General features: G+C 41.6%; 1 long non-coding RNA gene across 1 annotated transcript; it reads right to left on the reverse strand.

The window, feature by feature from the left end:
- Positions 1-1,519: 1,519 nt before the first annotated feature.
- On the reverse strand, positions 1,520-7,048 carry LOC140348556 (uncharacterized). Its single transcript, XR_011924497.1, has 4 exons — positions 6,972-7,048; positions 6,764-6,806; positions 3,407-3,557; positions 1,520-1,575 (listed from the first exon to the last, which is right to left on the reverse strand). It is a non-coding gene; the product is annotated as an uncharacterized lncRNA (long non-coding RNA).
- Positions 7,049-7,368: the final 320 nt, after the last annotated feature.

Consider the following 7,368-nt stretch of genomic DNA (forward strand, 5'->3'; position numbering starts at 1 on the left):
ATGTAAATGTCAGGTGGAGACGGGGGTTTAAGGGCAGAATTTGTTGAAGGGGGGTCGGGCTTATGTTTGTCCTTTTAGGTTTATTACACAGAGGATGTGAGGGATAGAGAAGAAAGTCACCCGTCTGATTGGCTGAGGAGAACAAGCTTTATTAGCAGCGGGGCTCCTCATGAAGACGTGCAGCAGTTAAAGTGGGAGCCATAGGCAGCAGATGAATAGAGGAACAGGTGTTGTGTGTGGGGAAGCAGGGGGAGGGGGCCGCGGCCGCAGGGGCCAGGTGAAAGGGTGAAGTTCAAGCTTTTTTAACTGTTCGCAATGTGCTTGGTTCTGTTTTTAAAGCTATTGCTATTTCCAACAAGACATTGGTGAATATAGTTTACTTAGTATGCCGGCTTATGACAATGGTGGCATTTTTGATGTAACATAATAGACTTGACTGTTGTTTTGTTCACACATTTTATACTGAACATTGACAGATCATTGATAATTTGTCTATGTGTGTGCTGTTAATGTGCTACAACGAAATATTGACCAATTTTAGTCATAGCATTTGCAAAATCTGCTTGTAAAACAGCAACTCCTGTGACAGCAAGCTCAAAATGTTAAGAACTGTCTCAAATAGTCAAAAAAATGCAAAATAAAAACATATTTCTGTCTACAGCTCTCTGTCATATCAATAACACAGCAGGAGAGAATCACACTCAACCTCACACTTACTTCTCGTTTAAGCTACATTTGAAATAACACTAAGATACTATGCTATTTATGGTAAGCAAGCACTGTCTACCATTACTGTCTTGCCAACACAGATGGGAACATACAAAAGTAATACAAAAAATAAACATCCAATTGAAATAGAAAGTGTTTGTGTTTTGTTTTGTTCTGAGTATAATTCACTCTCTAAGAGTCCAAATTATATTTTGAAAGTGAAAATACAGCCACAGGGGGTCCACTATTGTAATAAAAATGTGACCCCTCGGTCCAGATGAAATGATGACCCACAAAATGACCTATTTTCTTTTCACTTCCTGCTGCTCGCCCCGGGACACACTGGTCCAAGAGCACACCTCAGTTCAGAATGGGACATCAAGACAATGTTTTAGCACTCCTGCTGCTTTAACCAGCAGCGACAAGCACCCGTGTGTTGTCTCTAACAAAGCTTCTTAGCAACAGTGGTCTCCAGGATGCACACCTGTTTGATCTGCTGGGACCTTCTGTGATAAGTGGCCCTGTATCCATGGCGACGGGGACACTGAATGGATCCATGCAGAGCCAGTGAATGGCCTAGGATTGTGAACACACATCATGTACTGTACATGCAGAGAGGCACACCCAAAGTTGGGTCGGGTCATGCGCCCAGACGGACACAGCGCTGACATGCAAAGAGATGGACCAACTACGTGAAGACAAGGACCGCCTTACACAAGCTGTGGTCCTACACGTCACACACGGAGGACAACACAAACAGCACAAAGCAAAGAGAAAAGGCAGCAGCTGGGCAACATGCTGCAGCTACTCACAGTGTGCAGGTGGAAGAGGAAGTGCTGCCTCGTTCTGCACAAAGTCTGCTTCAACCTTGGAGTGCAAAAAAGCGCTCATTTTAGCTCCAGACAAAAGGAGCAATTCATAAGAAAGGGAAAAAATCTGCATGCACAAATAAGATAATTGTCTACATTTGTATAGATTGAAAAGCGTATTTTAAATTGAATTAAAGAGGGAACAATGCAGTATTCTCCTCTGCAAGCTGTTCCAACGTACTCCCGCCTAATATAAGAGAATGTGAACAGTTAGCAATCAGTACATGTGAAAGTGAAGGCTGCATGCTGGAAGTGTCAGGTCTGGGCCATTCAAATGTAAATAAGGCAATAATCTGCATGCTTATATCAGATGACTGCATCTACATGGTGACACGTTTGACACAGTCCTGACCTGAGATCAGTGTTGCCAGGTCTGCAGATTTGCCGTGGAATTGGGCCGCTTTTTAAGAGCTGCTGTGGGTCAAAAATATTTTCCACGGCCAGAGCAATTTTTCAAGTAAAATGTTTTAATTTTAGAATGAACATGAAAGTCTTGAATGTCAGTGACATAAATCACATCCAAAGCTCTGTGGAGCTTCTATTTGCGTGTTAGTGGGGTCTGTGTCACCGGAGAAGAGCTACTTTCATTAATACAGTGGAAAATACACTGTTTTTTCAGATGCTCTTGCACTGGTTTGGCTGCTGAAGGTTGGCAACCCTCCCTGAGCTGCAGTGATAGGATAGTTTAAATCAGTGGGTGTAATCCCTCATTCGTCCAGGCGTGTTCCATAGTAGAAAAAGCTTCAGTTGTAGTCATCTGGACTCAGTCCAGATGATGGACTGAGTCCAGATGACTACAACTGAAGCTTTTTCTACTATAGTTTAAATCAGTTTTAATTTAGCAGCAGTAAACTTTGATATGGCTTTGACATAAATAATAAACAGCTTCTATTTGCTTATGCAGTGCATATGCAATGCACTGCATAACCAAATAGATTTAAAAATTAAATTAAAGTGGAAACTCTTCTTGGCTGTGACTTTCCAGGCTTCCAGGCAGATACTCTCTTTTGGAGAGCGGTCAGACAAACCTTTTTTTGTGCTTCTTATACTGTATGTAACAAAGAAATCATGACTCACAAGAAAAAAGAAAATAAAAAAAGGCACCCACCATGGCTTAAAAGCCTTTTTCTGTTTCATTTGACACACACATGGTTTCTGAGGACTAATTTTCTTCATACAATGGTAACTCCTTGACCTGCGCTTCTGTAAAGCGGTCCACATGTGGATCAAATGTCAAACCAGATGAAGAGATTCATGCAACGGTTTAAGAAGCCGCAGCTCGCTTCAACCTAACCTACAGAAATGTCACATGTCCACTCTTTGAACCCATCAAATGTCCTCCCAAACTATATTAGGCCTTTCTGGTTAAAACAAAGTCATCTGTTTATGAACTGACACTTTAAAAACATTTGAATGTATTAAATGTATTACTTACTATCCATGATCAACCCAAGCTCTGATTTAGAGACATTAAAACTATATTGTAAATTATATGTGCTTAACATATCTAGCTTTGTCTTAAGGTCAAACTTACTATGGTTAACGTTTTTTTATTTACTTCTGTCAATGACACAACGCTATTAAGATGATCATGGTACTGAAGAAGAAAGCTTTCTTGTGCTCTAAATGTCTTTAGTTTCAACTTTTGAAGGTTTTGAAAGCTGAAGAATGAAGTGTATTGATGTTGTGTTAAAGCCCTGCTGCGGCGACAAGAGTGAAAAGAATCTTCAGTAAACAAACAATGCCACATTTTGTCGATATGTGCAATTTGGTTTTTAACTTTCTGTTAAAACACAGCCAGCACACACAGAAAAAGCAAAATGCCTGACCTTGTTTTTCCTGTCGGTGAATCACATCTGCAGCAGCCTGTTGCTTCGGGACTCTCTCACTTTTGTCTTCTCTGCTCCATCCTTGAGTGAATTCCCCTCCTCAGCCTCTTCTAAAGCCGATGGAAAGGCCACATCAAACAATGGATTTAGCCTAAACTCAAATGAAGAGCACAAGAAAGAAGACGAGAAATTGAAGCTGCACCCACTGAAAATGAGAGCGAAGAAACATGACAAAAATCAGGAGTGCTGATTGATATGAACATTTAAATGCACCATTACACTGCACTGGGGAACACAACCACTTTTAATCTTCAAATAGTTCTGTCATATGTCATTTCCCTCCATTTCTCTTGGTATCAATCATCACTGATGAAGGACTGAATCTTCATGAGTACATGTAGGCATCCAATCAGAGACAGTTAAAAAACAAGCCATGTTTTTCAAACAGTGCCACGCAGAGAAGCAGGCTCACTTTGTTATTACACTTCAAAGATGCTATTACATTACTAATGCAAAAGCTGCTTAAGGTTTATGTCTCAGCGGCATTAAGTAGTTTCAACATTATCATGTATTGATATATTTAGTGTAGCGTTCTTTCATACTTCAACATGTATCATTGTGACAGTCAAGTGATGAATGTTTCTGATTATTATTTTCATGTCCGTATTGCCCAGCCCTAGTGTTAATGACATATTATGAATATAAGGCCTCAAACCGGGCTCTTAATTGGCTCTTTTTGCCATGGCAAAGCCTCTTCCCTCTGTTAAGCAGTTACTAATGCACCATCGCAATTGTGAACAATCTTTTGACAACAGAAATATGACATTCATTGACAAAATTTTGCCATTACATACATCATTACTAATTGTGAGAACATTTAGTTGCATATGAGGGCAGGATGAGGGCAGGGGCACTGAGGCAGGGGAGAGGCCCAGGACAAGGTGCAGATGAAGATAGAGGCGCCCATAGAGCTCTGTCAGCACCACGCGCTCGGCTGCTGTTGTCTCTGATGTGATTGCTGTTCAAACAGGGATGACAGCTGCCACAAACATCAACTGTTTGTAATGACACACGGGTCCCTTCACCTTTGGGTGCTCACACACACACGCACGCACACACACACACACACACACACACACACACACATACACACTTATTATACTGTTCAGATGTCAGTGGGCCACTGTGGTGCTTTATGGCAGCCTGTTATCGGTCTATCTTGTGATAAGGCCGCGTCCACACTGATTGAGCCCTGCGTGCTGTAAAGTATGACAGCTCAATCATTCATCAACTCAAGATTGCCCTTGTCATGATGGAATACCTGTGTCCTCCATGCCGGGTTTTGCCGCTGTCACTCTGCTGCAGCACACATTTCAGCCATAGACCAACAATCACATCATCATCAACAACAAATTTGCTAAAACCAGCTCAGAACAGACAGCAACGATGTCCACCTCTCTCACCCCCCCAAAGGCTGTAGTGACAGACGCAGGGGCTGCTCTCGCACAAAATAACTACAGGAAGCTATTGGTTTAATTACTTTACGATCAGATCAGAGCAGAAATGTATACAATCTTACATTATAGTTGAACTTCTCCTGCACTAGTTATAGTAACATTATACTATGGTTGAGGTGCCTTGTCATAGTATAGTATATATAGTATATATTTCTCTTTGATGATTTATCAAAGAGAAATTAAGTTTCCAAAATGTAATTAAAAATATAAATGGTCATATACATTTGCAAACATTACTTTAATGGACTATTCAACCAGAGCTATTACATGCATTTAATTAAACCTGAGCAACATCCACATCACAGGAAACATTCACATTTGTGTTTATTCTTGAGTGACCGACCAGTGCCCACAGGAGAAAGTTATAGTTGAGTCTTTGTTTTAGGCTTTAAAGCTTCAACTCTAATTATTGGCACTGGCAAGAACAGATTATTATCGCAAATTGCACATTTTTATAATACGATAAAACCCTATCACACACTAGCTACCTTTATTTCATTTGGTGCGAGCGGCTTCAACACACAACAACAGAAAACCGATAATAGGCTGCAGTTTATCTAAAACACACAAATTGTTCCTGTGTGTGGCCAACGTTTGTTTTATGTATTTCTGTTGTGAAGCAAAGCACAAAACCTTCTTGACAATCTGCTAAAGTTGATAATGATTCAAGGCAGGAAAAATACTGTATTACTTATGCATTCAGGCAGTATCTCTAGTCACTTGTTTATAGCACTGACACTAAACAATCGCTGTGTCATCATAAATGCACTTTCTGATGTTTTTCTCCCTATTTCAGTCCTGTCTCTGTTGCATACACACTTATAGTCCTCAGCAGCAGTTGCACATTATTGAGTGGTAACTAGGCAGCTAATTGCAATAATTGGAAGAATGTACTGAGCGGCCTGTTTGAACACCTGTTAGCACTGAATTTCTCTCGTGGCCACAGATTGTATGTGCCGTGCCACACACCATTTGGTCCGTCTATGTGGGTGTACACGTGTAATGTATGTATCTGCAGCCGCCCTCAAAGCCGCCCCATGCTGGGGTAAAAGGGGAGGGGGTTATGTAAATAGGACATCCTGGCTGCGCTCCAGGTCCCATTTTGACACCTCAGACAGAGCCAGAAGGAGGCTGCCTGTCACCGACACATCCCAGGAAAATTCACCCACAATCTTTTGGGATGAGGACAAAAATTAATAATATGCATGGTACATTCTGGCCTTCACACCTCCCATGCTGTCATTAGCCAACTAGTCTGTGCTGAGCCTATTTGAATAGTTATTAACATAGTCTTGAGATGATAGACAGTGGAAATGTCCATAGCTGAAGTAAAGATTGTGCATAAGGTCTGTTTAAAATGCAGTGTCTCCTTGCTGCTGGATTTGTTCACACACAACTGCCTCATTTTCCCGTCCACATAATCCTCTCATAGCTCTAATATAAACATGAGTAATTTCAGGACAAACTCTGAAAAGTGTTTCTCGATTGCCCTAAAGCAGCATTGAGACTGCACTTAATTTCACAACTGTCAGCTGTCATCTCTTCACCTGTAATGCTCACAGACGAACCTGCCTCTCCACTGCCCTCTTCACACAGGACACTTGTGTCTCACCCCACAGGGACTTTTCCTCCATGCGAGCCCCGGGAAGCACAAACAGGCTCCCGGGTTTAAGTTCTCTTGCTTTAATGATAAACTATAGGCTCAGGCAAGACATCCAGTGAATAAAATTAATTTCACTTTGCGATTCGAGGCTAATACAATCTTTTTTTTTCTTTTTCTTTATTTTAGAAAAGTGCCATGTTTCATTTGTTATAACAGTTGTCAAACGTGTGCACATACCTTTCGAGCTACTTGTGCCGCGCTGAGTTTTCGCCGAAGTGACCTGGAAAAGAAAAGGCAAAATAAACACCAAAAAATGTAGTCACTTTTTAATTGATTTTTTTTTTATTTATCCTTTTTTTTATTGCTCCTTTCCATAACTCAAATACCAATCGAGTCCGTCTTCTTTTCAACCCTCCGTGTTTTTTAATAAAGTGTCGGCTCTTACCTGTGATGTCGCCCGCGCGCCGCCGCTGTTGCGTCCACGAGCTTCACGCTGCGAGCCGCGGATGTCGGATCGGAGAGAAAGCCTCCGGTTCGCCGCCGCTTGCTCCTTTTAATAATCTTCCTCTGGTCCAATAGGAGGTCTCACAGCCTGATGGGGCCTGACGTCACCCCGACCCCCACTCCATTTGTCAAGTACACGACTAATTCATCAGTATTATTCCCTGCACATGGAAAAAGGAATGGAAGCCACAAGTTGTACACTCAGAGGGGAAGAGGACGCAATGGTACAGTAGGTCCACAACGTCCACGCTACATTTCTGTTTTACTTAGCCTATCTAACTATCTAATCTATCTATCTAATGTTAGGAGTTTTGGAGCAGCAAGGCCAAATCTAAGGT

Source organism: Eucyclogobius newberryi, unplaced genomic scaffold (genome assembly GCF_026437365.1).
Source record: "Eucyclogobius newberryi isolate DKJ021-1_F unplaced genomic scaffold, fEucNew1.0.hap1 SCAF_7, whole genome shotgun sequence".
Lineage (NCBI taxonomy): Eukaryota > Metazoa > Chordata > Actinopteri > Gobiiformes > Gobiidae > Eucyclogobius > Eucyclogobius newberryi.